The sequence below is a fragment of the Prionailurus viverrinus genome, chromosome A1, assembly GCF_022837055.1.
Source record: "Prionailurus viverrinus isolate Anna chromosome A1, UM_Priviv_1.0, whole genome shotgun sequence".
Classification (NCBI taxonomy): domain Eukaryota; kingdom Metazoa; phylum Chordata; class Mammalia; order Carnivora; family Felidae; genus Prionailurus; species Prionailurus viverrinus.
Window position 1 is genome coordinate 91,888,102 of NC_062561.1, and position 16,078 is coordinate 91,904,179.

The window sequence follows — 16,078 nt, forward strand, 5'->3', positions numbered from 1 at the left end:
AGTGTCAAATTCTATGGCATCTCATATATTCACAGAGTTGTGCAAACTATGGCCAGACTCTACTTTAAAAATATTTTCACCACCCCAGAAAGAAACCCTACACCAATTAACAGAAACTCTCATATCAGTCACTATCCATCCCCTGCCAGCCCTAGTCACTCGTCTAGTTCCTGTTTCTATAAACTTGTCTATTGGCATTTCATATAAATGGAATTATATAATACATGATATTTTTTTGTCTTTGCCAGTATATTTAACATAGGTTCACTGCAGGAATTATAATTTATAATAGTACCATTTCACAAGCCAGTGGTATGTAGGATAATGTCTCTTAATTAGCCATTAAAGCAATAACTTACTCCAAACCAATGATAAATTACACTGTTGTTCAAGGCAAAGGGGAGATGGAAGAAATAAAGTCCAAATTTAGTTGAAGTGGACCTTTCTACCAGTTGGTTCTCTGTGGAGTCACTCCTTCCAAGTAAAATCTGGGTATCAGCTGCTGGCTTGGTTCCCTTCACCCAAGGGCATGTAGCTAGCAGATGATAGCACCAGTGTTGACAGACCAGGTGGACTGCTCTGCCCATGAGGAGAAGCCTCGCTGGGAGGAACAGATGCCCTTCTCCTACTGAAACTGCTGTATGGTTTTACACCACTGCTCACTGAGGATGGCCTGGCCATGGCAGGAACAAATGTCTCAAGATATCTGGAGAGCTATTTAGGTCAGCAAAGAGTCACCTACCCCAGCCCAAACACACTCAGTGAGTTCTCACAATTCTTGGTATTTATTTTTATTTTCTTTTATTTTCAATCATTTTATCTTATCATGATAAGTGTATTTTTTATATGACATTTGCAAATATCTTGGCCCATTCTGTTCATTGCCTTTTAGTTTTGTTGATTGTTTCCTTCACTGTGCAGGAGATTTTTATCTTGATGAGCTCCCAATAGTTCTTGTTTGCTTTTGTTTCCCTTGCCTTCATCAATGCATCTAGTAAGAAGTTGCTAGGGGCGCCTGGGTGGCGCAGTCGGTTGGGCGTCCGACTTCAGCCAGGTCACGATCTCGCGGTCTGTGAGTTCGAGCCCCGCGTCGGGCTCTGGGCTGATGGCTCAGAGCCTGGAGCCTGTTTCCGATTCTGTCTCCCTCTCTCTCTGCCCCTCCCCCGTTCATGCTCTGTCTCTCTCTGTCCCAAAAAATAAATAAACGTTGAAAAAAAAAAAATATGTTTACCCCCTCTCATTTAAAAAAAAAAAAAAAAAAAAAAAAAAAAAAAAAAAAGAAGTTGCTATGGCTGAGGTCAAAGAGGTTGCTGCCTGTGTTCTCCTCTAGGATTTTGATGGTTTCCTGTCTCACATTTAGGTCTTTCATCCATTTTAACTTTATTTTTGTGTATGGTGTAAGAAAGTGGTCCAATTTCATTCTTCGGCATGTTGCCGTCCAGTTTTCCCAACACTATTTGTTGAAGAGGCTTTTTTCCATTGGATATTCTTTCCTGCTTTGTCAAAGATTAGTTGAGCATATAGTTGTTGTGGGGCCATTTCTGGGTTCTCTATTCTGCTCCATTGATCTATGTGTCTGGTTGTTGTTGTTGTTGTTTTTTTTTTGCCAGTTCCATACTGACTTGATGATTACACCTTTGTAATACAACTTAAAGTCTGGAATTGTGATGCCTCCAACTTTGCTTTTCTTTTTCAACATGACTGGCTATTTGGAGTCTTTTCTGGTTCCATACAAATGTTAGAATAATTTGTTGTAGCTCTGTGAAAAATGCTGGTGTTATTTTGGTAGGGATTGCATTGAATGTGTAGATTGCTTTGGCTAATATAAACATTTTAACAATATTTGTTCTTCCAATACATGAACATGGAATGTTTTTTTTTTCATTTCTTTGTGTTTTCTTCAGTTTCTTCCATAAGCGTTCTATAGTTTTTAGAGTACAAATCTTTTACCTCTTTGGTTAGATTTATTCCTAGGTATCTTGTGGTTTTTGGTGCAATTGTAAATGGGATTGAGTCCTTGATTTCTCTTTCTGCTGCTTTATTGGTGTATAGAAATGCAACAGATTTCTGTACTTTGATTTTATATATCCTGCAACTTTGTTGAATTCATGTACCAGTTCTAGCAATTTTTTGGTGGAGTCTTTCAGGTTTTCTACATAGAGTATCATGTCATCTACAAATAGTGAAAGTCTGACTTCTTCCTTGCTGATTTGGGTGCTTTTTATTTCTTTTTGTTGTTTGATGGCTGAGTCTAGGACTTCCAGTACTATGTTGAACAACAGTAGTGAGAGTGGACATCTCTGTCGTGTTCCTGACTTTAGGGGGGAAGCTCTCAATATTTCCCCATTGAGGATGGTATTAGCTATGGGTCTTTTGTTATATGGCCTTTATGATGTTGAAGTATGTTCCTTTGATCCCTACTTTCTTAAGGGTTTTTATCAAGAAAGGATGCTGTATTTTGTCAAGTGCTTTTTCTGCATCTATTAAGAGGATCATATGGTTCTTATCCTTTCCTTTATTGATGTGGTGTGTCACATTGATTTGCAGATATTGAGCCAGCCCTGAGCCTAGGAGTAAATCCCACCAGATTGTTGTGAATAATTCTTTTAATGGATTGTTGGATTAAATTTGTTAGTATCTTGTTGAGAATTTTTGCATCTATGTTCATCAGGGATATTGGTCTGTAATTCTTTTTTAGTGGGGCCTTTGTCTGATTTTGTAATCAAGGTAATGTTGGCCTCGTAGAGTGTGTTTGGAAGTTTTCCTTCCGTTTCTATTTTTTGGAACAGTTTCACAAGAATAGGTGTTAACTCTTCTTTAAATGTTTGGTAGAATTCCCCTGGGAAGCCATCTGGCCCAGGACTCTTGTTTGCTGGGAGATTTCTGATTACTGATTCAATTTCTTTGCTGATTATAGGTCTGTTCAAATTTTCTATCTCTTCTTGTTTCAGCTTTGGTAGATTATATGTTTCTAGGAATTTTTCTACTTCTTCCAAATTTCCCAGTTTGTTGGCGTGTGATTTTTTATAGTATTCTCTTATAATTGTTTGTATTTCTGTGGTGTTAGTTTTGATCTCTCCTCTTTCATTTGTGATTTTGTTTATTTGGGTCCTTTCTCTTTTCTTTTTGGTAAGTCTGGTTTATCAATTGTATTTTTTCAAAGAACCAGCTCTTAGTTTCACTGATCTGTTCTACTGGGTTATTTATTTCTGCTCTAATCTTTATTATTTACGTTTTGCTGGTTTTCGGCTTTATTTGCTGTTCTTTTTCCAGCTCCTTTAGGTGTGAGGTTAGGTTGCATACTTGAGACATTTCTTGCTTCTTGAGTAAGACCTGTATTTTTATATACTTCCCTCTTATTGACTGCCTTTGCTGCATCACAAAGGTTTTGGACTGTTGTGTTTTCATCTTCATTTGCTTCCATGTATTTTTTTTTAATTTCTTCATGTCCTTTTTCCTGGTTAACCCATTCATTCTGTAGTTGGATGTTCTTTAACCTCCATGTAATTTTAGTCTTTGCAAGTTTTTTCTTGTGTTTGACTCAAAGTTTCATAGCATTGTGGTCTGAAAATATGCATGGTATGATCTCAGTCTTTTTGTTCTGGTTGAGGCCTGATTTGTGACCCAGTATGTGATCTATTCTGGAGAATGTCCCATGTGTACTTGCAAAGAATGTGTATTCTGCTGCTTTAGGATGAAATGTTCTGAATATACCTAAGTCCATCCAGTCCAGGGTGTCATTCAAAGTCATTGTTTCCTTGTTGATCTTCTGCTTAGATGATCTATTTTGTAGGTGGGGTGTTGAAGTCCCCTACTATTACGGTATTATTATCAGTTTCTTCAAGTTATTAATTGATTTATATATTTGTCTTCTCTCAAGTTGGGGATATAAATATTTACAATTGTTAGATCTTTTTGTTGGATAGTCCCCTTTATTTGATAGCTTCATCTCTTTTTACAGTCTTGGTTTAAAACCTAGTTTCAGGGCACCTGGGTGGCTTGGTTGGTTAAGCATCTGACTCTTGATTTTGGCTCAGGTCATGATCTTATGGTTTGTGGGTTCGAACCCTACATTGGGCTCCATGCTGGCAGTGCAGAGCCTGCTTGGGATTCTCTCTCCCTCTCTCTGCCCCTCCTATGCATGCTTTCTCTCCCTTGAAATAAATAAAATATACTTTAAAAAATCTAGTTTGTCTGATACAAGTATGGCTACTCCAGCTTTCTTTTGATGTCCATTAGTGTGATAAATTATTCTCTATCCCTTCACTATTTTTTAAAATTTTTTAAACGTTTACTTATTGTAGAGAGAGACAGACAGAGTGCAGACAGAGGAGGGGCAGAGAGAGAGAGGGAGACACAGAATCTGAAGCAGGCTCCAGGCTCTGAGCTGTCAGCACAGAGCCTGATGTGGGGCTCGAACCCATTATGACCTGAGCTGAATGAAGTTGGACACTCAACCAATTAAGCCACCCAGGCGCCCCTCCCTTCACTTTAAAAATTTTTTTTAATTTATTATTATTATTTTTTAATATATATTCATTTTTGACAGAGAGAGAGATAGAGCATGAGCGGGAGAGGGGCAGAGAGAGAGGGAGACACAGAATCGGAAGCAGGCTCCAGGCTCCAAGCTGTCAGCACAGAGCCCAACGTGGGGCTCGAACTCATGAACTGTGAGATCATGACCTGACCCGAAGTCAGACACTCAACCGACTGAGCCACCCAGGCATCCCTCCCTTCACTTAAAAAAAAATTCGTTTTAATGTTTATCTTTGAGACAGAGAGAGTGCGAGCAGAGGAAGGGCAGAGAGAGAGGGAGACACAGAATCTGAAGCAGGCTTCAGGCTCTGAGCTGTCAGCAAAGAGCCTGATGTGGGGCTCGAACCTACAAACTCTGAGATCATGACCTGAGCTGAACACAAGACGCTCAACTGACTGAGCCACCCAGCTGCCCCTCTATCCCCTCACTTTTAATCTGGAGGTGTCTTTGTGTTTAAAATGAGTCTCTTGTAAGCAGCATATAGATGGTTCTTGTTTTTTAAATTCATTCTGACAACCTATGTCTTTTGATTGGAGCATTTAGCCCATTTACATTCAGAGTAATTATTGATAGATAGGCATTTAGTACCATTGTATTGCCTATTCCTATAGATTGTTCCTTTATAGTCTTTGTTGCTTTTGGTCTCTTCCACCCAAAGAGTCCCCTTTAATGTTTCTTGCAGAGCTGGTTTAGTGTTTATGAACTACTTAATTTTTGCTTGTCTTGAAAACTCTTTATCTCTCCTTCTATTCTGAATGACAGCCTTGCTGGGTAAAGTATTCTTGGCTGCATATTTTAGTGTGTGCATTTAGCACTTTGAATATATCATGCCACTCCCTTCTGGCCTGCTAAGTTTCTCTGGACAGGTCTGCTGCTAACCTTATGTGTCTATCCTTGTGTGTTAAGGACCTTTTGTCCCCATCTGCTTTCAATTCTCTCTTTATCTTTGAGTTTTGGAAGTTTCGCTTGTGATGTGTCCTGGTTTTGACCTGTTTTTGTTGATTTTGAGGGGAGTTCTCTGTGCCTCTTGGACTTGAATGCCCATTTCCTTTCCCAGATTAGAGATGTTCTCAGCTATTATTTGTTCAAATAAATCTTCTGCCTCATTTCCCCACTCTTCTTCTGGTACTCCTGTGATGTAGATATTTTTGTGCTTCACAAAATCACTGAGTTCCCTAAGTCTATATTCGTGATCTAATAGTTTTCTTTTACTCTTCTTTGCAGCTTCATTATTTTCCATAATTTTATCTTCTGCATCACTTATTCAGTCCTCTGCTTCTTCTGTCCTCATTGTAATTATATCCAGTCGGTTTTGCATCTCAGTTATAGCATTTTTTTATTTTGGCCTGACTAGTTTTTACGTCTTTTATCTCTGCAGCAAGGGTTTCTCTGGTGTCTTTTCTGCTTTTTTTCAAGCCCAGCTAGTATTCTTATGACTTTTCCTTTAAATTCTTGTTTAGATATATTGCTTATATCTATTTTGAGCAAATCCCTGGCTGTGATTTCTTCTTGATCTTTTGGGGAGAATTCCTACCATCTTGTCATTTTGTCTAGGTTTCTGTCTTTTGCGTGTTGTGAAAGCTTGTTATGTTTCCTGCTTCTGAGAATACTTCTACAGTAAGACTGTCCAGGGCTTGGCACTTCAGGAAGTGTTTCTGGTGTATGCTGTGTGCACTCTGCTGTTGTGATTTGGCTGCTCATTCCCACTGGCCAGTCCTCTATAGAACTCCTCCCTGCTTGCCGTGGGGAGTGTTTGGACCTTTAACTAGGTGTGCTTTGATTTGTTTTTTAAAATAAGCCTGATTTTTTTAAAGAAAAGGCTGATCCAAAAAGAAAAGTAAAAAGAACAGAAACAAACAAAAAACTCAAGAACCTATAAGCCTGATTCCAAAGAGAAAGAAAGGGTAAAAAAGAAGCCTGATCCAAAAAAAGAGAAAAGGAAATTTAAAAACAAACTATAAGCTTGATTCCAAAGATGGAGGAAAAAAAAGCTTAGTCCTATTTCTTTTTTTTTTAATTTTTTAATGTTTATTTACTTTTGAGAGAAAGAGACAGAGAGTGAGGGGGAGAGGGACAGAGAGAGGGAGACACAGAATTGGAAGCAGGCTTCAGGCTCCAAGCTGTCAGCACAGAGCCTGATGCGGGGCTCGAACTCATGAACTGTGAGATCATGACCTGAGCTGAAGTTGGACGCTCAACTGACTGAGCCACCCAAGCACCCCAGCTTAGTCCTATTTCTATCAGAACTGAACCTGATGCTTTGGAGCACTCTATGATCAGTTGACTTGGTACATGCAAGAGGCCTGTGATCTGGCTCATAGACCTACCCTTGTAAAGATGCCCTGCAGGCTCAGGGTGGTGGGGTTTGGGATAAGTGGTTCCAGCCTGGCCATGCTGGTGGGCTGGGAGAAGATGGTGTCACCCTGATCTCTTGTCCCTAGGGAGGGGAGCTTGCACCCCTGCTGTTCAGGAAACCCTCAAAGACAAGCGAACAGTCTCCCCTCCTGCATCCCAGGCTTCCATCAGATCCCTGCCTTCAAACTGCCTGTGCCCAGGCTGTCAACACACCCGGCGCCATAGCTCTCCTGTGTTTTATCTCTGGCACACAGCTGGGATTCAAAACTCAAAATCTTAAAAGAGCTGGCGAGGCACAGATTCATTCCCCTCCTCTGGAGGAGAGTCTTGCAGCACTGTGCCTGGCACTGTTCTGTCCCAGAAAAGCGATCACACAGCCAGGGATGTGCCTGGAGTTTATGGTGAAGCACAGCCAAATCCAGCGACCAGGTTATCTGCCTTTTGTGCAAACTTATGTCCTTTGCTGATGAAGAGCCACTCGGTGGCTCCCACTGAATCTTTTGTCCTTGGAAAGGCAATATACCTTCTTCCAAATTCACCCCAGTAAGGGGAACATTCTCTCCCAGTGCTTCCCAGGGGATCTGCATACCACACTGTCCACTCCCGGGCCTCCACCGTCCTTCTCCCCAGGAGCACCACTGCTGTTCTGGCTTGACTCTGGCAAATGGTGAGGACTTTTCAAACCTCAGAATTTGAACTCTGCTCTTGTAAAATCTTATGGTAGTCAGCTTCTCTTGATTCCCCAGTCATTGGTTTTTGGGGAGTGTTTTTCTTGCATGAACCCAAGGCACTATTCTCCCTCCCTCCCTCCTTCCCTCCCCCTCCCTCCCTCCCTCTCTCTCCCTCTCCTTCTCCCTCTCTCTCTCCCTCTCTCCCTCTCTCTCCCTCCCTCCCTCCCTCCCTCTCCCTCTCTCCTCCATGAAAAGACTTCCCTCCCTCTCTGTGGCACTATGGCTTTTCTCTCCCCCAACTCACATCTCCTCACCTTGTACCTGCCATGTTCTCCCCTCTAATTGTGCAGATTATTCCCTTAATCCTCAGATTGATTGCCTAGGTATTCAGAATGATTTGATGTTAATCTAGCTGTGTTTCAGGGATGAGGCAAGCCCAGGGTCCCCTACTACTCTCCCATCTTAACTCTGCACTCTGTCTTACTATAATTTTGTAGTAAGTTTCAAATCAGGAAACATGAATCCTCCAACTTTATTCTTTTTTAGATTGTTTTGGTTGAATTTTATTAATTTTGTTTAATTTCAGTGTTTCATAGTTCACAATATACAGGTTTTACACCTGTCTTTTTGATGCTGCTGTAAGTGAATGCTTTCTTAATTTCATTTTCAAATTGCTTACTTTTAAAGAAATACAACCGATTTTATATACAATCTTGTACCTTCCAACCTCGCTGAAATCATCTATTCTCATATTTTTTTTAAATTCCTTTGGATTTACTATACACAAAATTATGCCATCTGCAAATAGAGATGGTTTTCTTAATTTTTTTTTTAACATTTACTTATTTTTGACAGAGAGCATGAGCAGGGGAGGAGTAGAGAGAGAGGGAGAGAGAATCTGAAGCAGGCTCCAGGCTCTGAGCTGTTAGCACAGAGACCGACATGGGGCTTGAACCCACAAACAGCAAGATCATGCCCTGAGCCAAAGTCGGACGCTTAACCAACTGAGCCACCCAGGCACCCCAAGATGGTTTTACTTCTTTCTAACCTGAATGCCTTTTATTTTTTTTGTTCTCTCTCTTTCTCTCTCTCTCTCTTTCTTTCTTTTTTTTTTTTTTTTTTTTTTTTTTTGGTCTCTCCCCATGCTACCCTTTCCTTCTCTTTACCCCCCACTCTCTCTTTTTCTGGCTGGAACCTGGAGTACAGTGTTAAAGAGAAGCAGTGAGGGGCACCTGGGTGGCTCAGTCAGTTAAGTGTCCAACTCATGACTTCGGTTCAGGTCATGATCTCACAGTTCGTGGGTTGGAGCCCCATATTTGGCCCTGCACTGATGGTGCAGAGCCTGCTTGGGATTCTGTGTCTCCTCTCTCTCTGCTCCTCCCCCACTTGTGCACTCTCTCCAAAATAAATAGATAAGGAGATCCCCTGTTTCTCTCTTTATTTTATTCCTGTTCTTAGAGGGAAAACATTCAGTCTTTCACCATTAAGTATGATGTTAACCTTGCAGATAATTCTTAGTGTTGTTATTAGCATTTTATATTAGCGTTGATACTAATGCTACCATTTGGCTATATTCTACTTTATCATTTCTAAAAAATATTATGGAAGTTAGTGATTAATGAACTTAAATTTATGAAAGCCAAATTATTATTACCTTATTTTTATTTTTTTTTATTTTTTATTTTTTAAAGATGGTAATTATCTAAGTAGCTTTTGAACGTTTATTTATTTTTGGGACAGAGAGAGACAGAGCATGAACGGGGGAGGGGCAGAGAGAGAGGGAGACACAGAATCGGAAACAGGCTCCAGGCTCCGAGCCATCAGCCCAGGGCCTGATGCGGGGCTCAAACTCACGGACTGCGAGATCGTGACCTGGCTGAAGTCGGACGCTTAACCGACTGCGCCACCCAGGCGCCCCTATTACCTTATTTTTAAAAACACTGGAAAAGGCAAGTAGTGGATGACAGGTGGGAGGGAGCTTATCCTCACAAGGTTCCCTAGAATGTGGCCCCTGTGAAGCATCAAGAAGACTCTCCCCAATTCCCAAAGAGCAAGCTTCCATGCTGGATAAAGGACTGAGGTTCCTGTATGGCTGCATGTGGGGCCCCAGACAGTCATAAAAACCAAACCAAATTGTAGTGTTCGATACCAGGGAAAACATTTCATGAACCTTTTCCTCCTGCCTTCCACTGAACTCTTGTCTAATAAGTATTAAGACCCTTAAAATGACTGTAAATTTGTTTTAAAAGGCAACTGGTGGAATGAGACAACCATTTTGAATATTTTTATGTACGTCTCAGTTTCCTGTAAGATCAGGCTTATTGTCTTGGAGTGTCATTTTGAACTTCTCCCAAGTTGCAGAGATAAGCAGAAATGGCTTGCAGACTTCTCCATAGTGGTACAGGAGGGCTGAAGCTCAGTGTGACCCTGTGGTGCCTAGTCTTGGAAGAGGAAGAGTCCCTGTATGTGTTTAGTTTCCAAGAGCAGGACTTTGGCCCACTGTGTTCTAGGGTCCCATCTCGGGAGACTAGGCCACCCTAAAATCTCTGACTTTGTCACTCCCATACAGATGTTTCTTAAAACCTCTTGAGTCACTGAAGCTCAAGAAGACCAGGGTCAGCATGCTCCACCATTGGGAGTGGTGGGGAATACAGGGAACACAGAGCATCCTACCTATGTCCCCAGGGTTACCAGTGAGAGAAGAAAGGCTAGGGAAAGGAGACTCCCAGGAAATGTTGGGAATGCAGGTGCAGTGCCCTGGCAGGACTGATCCCAGAGCCAAGAGTGACTCTGCCCAGAGCAGGTAGAAATACTACCAGGGTGGGTGGGAGAGGCAGCTTGGTTCACCTATTCCCCAGAGCAAGTGCCCTTGGGAGTGTTCTCTAAGCACAAGCAAAGTCTCATAATAGCCCTCTGGCCCTTGACAACTGTCCTGGTCCCACAGGACTGATGCAAGTCCCTGTTTCCTCAGTTGTGTTCAACATTCCAGTGCAGCCCAGTGAGACCATCTCCTGTGAAGTCTCTTTGGAAGCAGCTGGAGCTACTGTCAGTCACTCCTGCTTTTCTAGATGCAGAGCCCAGGGTGTGGGAAGGGAAGGAAGCTGCACTGATACTCTCTGCTCCTCCTGTCCCTGTGGGTTCCTAGCATGGAGTGTGCAGTGCAGAGGTCACCCTGCTTCTAGCAACTCAGCAATGGATTCTCCAGGGATGGGAACCTGGTGATTGTGGATTTTTTTCCCCTTCCTATGAGTTGGGAGTGAGCAGCTTTACTGGCAGGAAATTGTTTAGACAATTTGTGTGTACTTTGTAGAAGTGTGTGTCTCTGGTATTTTTATTGAATGGGCTCGTTTTCCTCCCAGCACTTGGAGGAGCATCCAGGAGAGCACTAGTTTTCTCTGTACCCTGTAGTCTGCGACAGCCATCTTTGAATTCTGCATGACCCTAAAATGCAAAGCTGAAGGCACAAACCATCCCAGCTCCTTCCAGGGTGCTGAAAGTCAGTCCTGCCCCAAGAGCAGAAACAGAAGCAGGATCTAGGTGAGCACAGTGACAGTCAACAAAGCCATAGGCAGGGGGAGCTCCTCAACTTCTCTCAGGCTTTTCCCTGGCTGTATCCACCCAGTCCGGCTCAGGGCACTCCTGGGAGATGGGGTTGTCTTTGGGGGAGGGAGGGTGGGGACCTGGGGTTTCCCTGAGCCCATAAGCACAACCCACAGACCTGGTCCTTCTGTCTCCAGAGTCTGAGTGATCCTCTCAGTGAAGGATCAGGGATGATGGCCCTGGGATCAGAGCCAACTTGTAAGGAGTGTCCCTTTCACAGAGTGCCCCACCTGGTTGCTCTCCTTGGTCCTGAATTCTCTGGGGCAGAGGAGTCAGGTAGTTTGTAGTTAAAAAAAAAATCTTGGGGCACCTGAGTGGCTCAGTTGGTTAAGCATACAGCTCTTGACTTCAGCTCGGGTCATGATCTCCTGGTTTGTGAGTTGGAGCCCAGCATCAAGCTCTGTGCTGATAGCACGGAGCTGCTTGGGATTCCCTCTCTGCCCCACCCCTGCTCATGTGCGTGCACTCTGTCTTGCTTTCGCTCTCTCAAAGAAACTTAAAAAAAAAAAAACCTTCCTGTGGTCAAAAACATAAAAATCTTCCTGTGGTCAAGAACATAAAAATGAGATGGCTGGAATATAGCATTTTCATTGGGCTTATTAAGGATATGAAAATAATAGCATTGATTTCCAGTTATTCACATGAACATGCTGATTGGGGACTGTTGCCTTCACTTCAAAATTGTAGGGCCACTCAGTTTGGCTGCACTTTCAGAGAATAACAGCTGAGATGATACCCACCAGGCAACCAGACAGAGGTCAGGGTATAAAGCCACTTGTCAGGTCCTGAGTGGTTTAGATAAGTTTACGTGAACTCTAGAGACTGGGCTCTGAATTTGAACGGTTCTCACAGAGGTGATGAGTGCAGTAGAAATAGAAGGGAGAGAAACAATCTGGGAAGGTATCTCTACATCTTCCCTAGAACGTCTCTATTTGTAGGCCTAAAATTAGCATTCTACTTGCAAATCTGTTGTATTAGCAGTATAGCATACTGCATATGTCCCATAGCTAGTTACAAATATAATTTTAGACCTTATTCAAGACAGGCTTGCAAAGAAATTTAAAATTTTTCAATGTACAATCCATATTTAAAGTCTTGGATGTTTTTTGAGAAACATATATGTATATATGTATATGTATATAATTTACATATATATTTAAACTCTTTGCTAAATGTAAACAACAGAAGGCTTAGAATAGAGCTCGGTAAAACCTTACATTTATGGAACAACATAAGAACATGGCCCTGTAAAAGAGACTCAGGAGTGACTAGAAGAATCATAACTTTTTTAAAAAGATTTTTTAATGTTTATTTTTGAGAGAGAGAGCATGAGTGGGGGAGGGCAGAGACAGGGAGGGAGACACAGAATCTAAAACAGGCTCCACGCTCTCTGAGCTGTCAGCACAGAGCCTGATGCGGGGCTGGAACTCAGGAACGGTGAGATCATGACCTGAGCAGAAGTTGGATGCTTAACCGACTGAGCCACCCTGGCACCCTGACCAGAGAATCATAAGAAAATCACTTGGGAGTTGTGATTCCAAGGATGGAATGAGTTTTTCGTTGTTTTTTTCATAGCCAGTGGTTTTTAGTAACTTATTTTTTTCCTCTTTAGATACTTTAGTATATCCATAGGGATAAAACTCCAAAGCTACTATTAGGCACATTAAACACAGACGCTGCTGGGGTGCCTGGGGGGCTCAGTCGGTTAAGCGTCCCACTCCTGATTTTGGCCCAGATCACAGTCTCGTGGTTTGTGAGTTCCAGCCACGTGTCAGGCTCTGTGCTGACAGTGCCGAGGCTGTTAGGGATTTTCTTGCTCCCTTTCTCTCTGCCCCTTCCCTGCTCATGCACTCTCAAAACAAACATTAGAAAATTTTTAAATATTTACCTGGGTCTGTATTTATTATCAGGCTTATGTGACTGGATCATGGTTTGGGGGCTGGCACCTCAGTGCCTGGACTCCTGTGTCTCGGGGTGAGAGCCTAATCTTGCAGGGAAGGCAGCCCTGCTTTTCTGTCCTCACTTCCAGCAGCTTCCCAGAGTACAGTTAGTTCCAATGAATACAGTTACTCAATAAATGTAATTATTTTGCTCTTTTCTAGATTGAAGTCTAACTTGGTATTTGTTCAGATTTTGGTCACTACACCCTTTAATTGTTTTGTTTGTTTGTTTTACACTTGTATGACTTATTTTTCTTTTTTTAAGTTTTATGTTTTTAATTTACATCCAAATTAGCGTATAGTGCAACAATGATTTCGGGAGTAGATTCCTTAATGCCCCTTACCCATTTAGCCCATCCCCCCTCCCACACCCTCTCCAATAACCCTCTTTTTGTTCTCCATATTTATGAGTCTCTTATGCTTTGTCCTCCTCCCTGTTTTTATTTTTTCCCTTCCCTTATGTTCATCTGTTTTGTCTCTTAAAGTCCTCATATGAGTGAAGTCATATTTGTCTTTCTCTGACTAATTTCACTTAGCACAATACTCTCCAGTTCCATCCACATAGTTGCAAATGGCAAGATTTCATTCTTTTTGATTGCCGAGTAATACTCCATTCGATATATATACCACATCTTCTTTATCCATTCATCTGCCGATGGACATTTGGGCTCTTTCCATACTTTGGCTATTGTGGATAGTGCTGCTATAAACATGGGGGTGCAGGTGCCCTTTTGAACAGCACACCTGTATCCCTTGGATAAATACCTAGTAGTGCAATTGGGGGGTTGTAGGGTAGTTCTATTTTTAGTTTTTTGAGGAACCTCCATACTGGTTTCCAGAGTGGCTGTACCAGCATGCAATCCCACCAGCAGTGCGAAAGAGATTCTCTTTCTGCACATCCTTGCCAACATCTGTTGTTGCCTGAGTGGTTAATGTTAGCCATTCTGACAGGTGTGAGGTGGCATCTCATTGTGGTTTTGATTTGTGTTTCTCTGATGATGAGTGATGTTGGGCATTTTTTCGTGTGTCAGTTGGCCATCTGGATGTCTTCTTTGGAGAAGTGTCTATTCATGTCTTTTGCCCATTTATTCACTGGATTCTTTGTTTTTTGGGTGTTGAGTTTGATAAGTTCTTTATAGATCTTGGATACTAACCCTTTATCTGATATGTCATTTGCAAATATCTTCTCCCATTCTTTCAGTTGCCTTTTAGTTTTGCTGATTGTTTCCTTTGCTGTGCAGATGCTTTTTATTTTGATGAGGTCCCAATAGTTCATTTTTGCTTTGGTTTCTCTTGTCTCTGGAGACGTGTTGAGTAAGAACTTGCTGCGACCAAGGTCAAAGAAGTTTTTGCCTGCTTTCAAAATCCTTGAGGATTTTGATGCCTTCCTGTCTTACATTGAGGTCTTTTATCTATTTTGAGTTTAGTTTTGTGTCTGGTGTAAGAAAGTGGTCCAGGTTCATTCTTCTGCATGTCGCTGTCCAGTTTTCCCAGCACCACTTGCTGAAGAGACTGTCTTTATTCCATTGGATATTCTTTCCTGCTTTGTCAAAGATTAGTTGGTTATACATTTGTGGGTCCATTTCTGGGTTCTCTATTCTGTTTCATTGATCTGAGTGTCTGTTTTTGTGCCAGTACCATACTGTCTTGATGATTCCAGCTTTGTAGTATAGCTTGAAGTCCGGGATTGTGATCCCTTCTGCTTTGGTTTTCTTTTTCAAGATTGCTTTGGCTATTCAGGGTCTTTTCTGGTTCCATACAAATATTAGGATTGTTTGTTCTAGCTCTGTGAAGAATACTTGTGTTATTTTGATATGGATTGCATTGAATATGTAGATTGCTTTGGGTAGTATCGACATTTTAATAATATTTGTTATTCCTATCCAGGAGCATGGAATCTTTTTCCATTTTTTTGTGTCTTCTTCAATTTCTTTCATAAGCTTTCTATAGTTTTCAGTGTATAGATTTTTCACCTCTTTGGTTAGATATATTCCTAGGTAGTTTATGAGTTTTGTTGCAGCTGTAAATGGGATCGATTCCTTGATTTCTCTTTCTGTTGCTTCATTGTTGGTGTATAGGAATGCAAGCGATTTCTGGGCATTGATTTTTATATCCTGCAACTTTGCTGAATTCGTGAATCAGTTCTAGCAGTTTTTTGGTGGAATCTTTAGGGTTTTCCATATAGAGTATCATGTCACCTGCGAAGAGTGAAAGTTTGACCTCTTCCTGGCTGATTTGGATGCTTTTTATTTCTTTGTGTTGTCTGATTGCAAAGGCTAAGACTTTCAATACTATGTTGAATAACAGTGGTGAGAGTGGACATCCCTGTTTTTTCCCTGACCTTAGGGGGAAAGCTCTCAGTTTTCCCCATTGAGGATGATACTAGCATTGGGTCATTTATATATGGATTTTGTGATCTCAAGGTATGATCCTTCTATCCCTACTTTCTTGAGGGTTTTTATAAAGAAAGCTGTATTTTGTCAAATGCTGTCTCTGCATCTATTGAGAGGATAATTGTTGTTTTAACTGATGTAGTTCCAGTTTTATTTTCTCATTTTCTGCTCTGAACGCCAAAACTTCACTCTTCTCCAAAACAATCATACCCTATTTCACATTAGCACCCTAAGACATTATTTACCGAAGAGTGATCCCCTGCTGTATCTTGGTGATCGTATCTGGCCTCCATGATCGTGACCGTTACAGTTACAGTGATATCTGCTTGTTAAGAGGTAAACCCAGTTTTGAGTATACACACTCAGAGTAGAGGTTCCTTCTCCAAGGAACTGAAATTTAGGCTGCAGGCACCCAGCAGAGAGGTATAGCATTCTCTTTGAGAGGGTGTGGGCGCTGCAAGGCAGTAACACAGGTGGAGGGAGCAGAAGGCACAGGGGACACCAGGGGCAAGGCTGTGCTGTCACCTCCATGCTGCCTGGGAGGAGTGCTTCCCGTCCCTAAGCGGACAAGAGCTGTGGGCT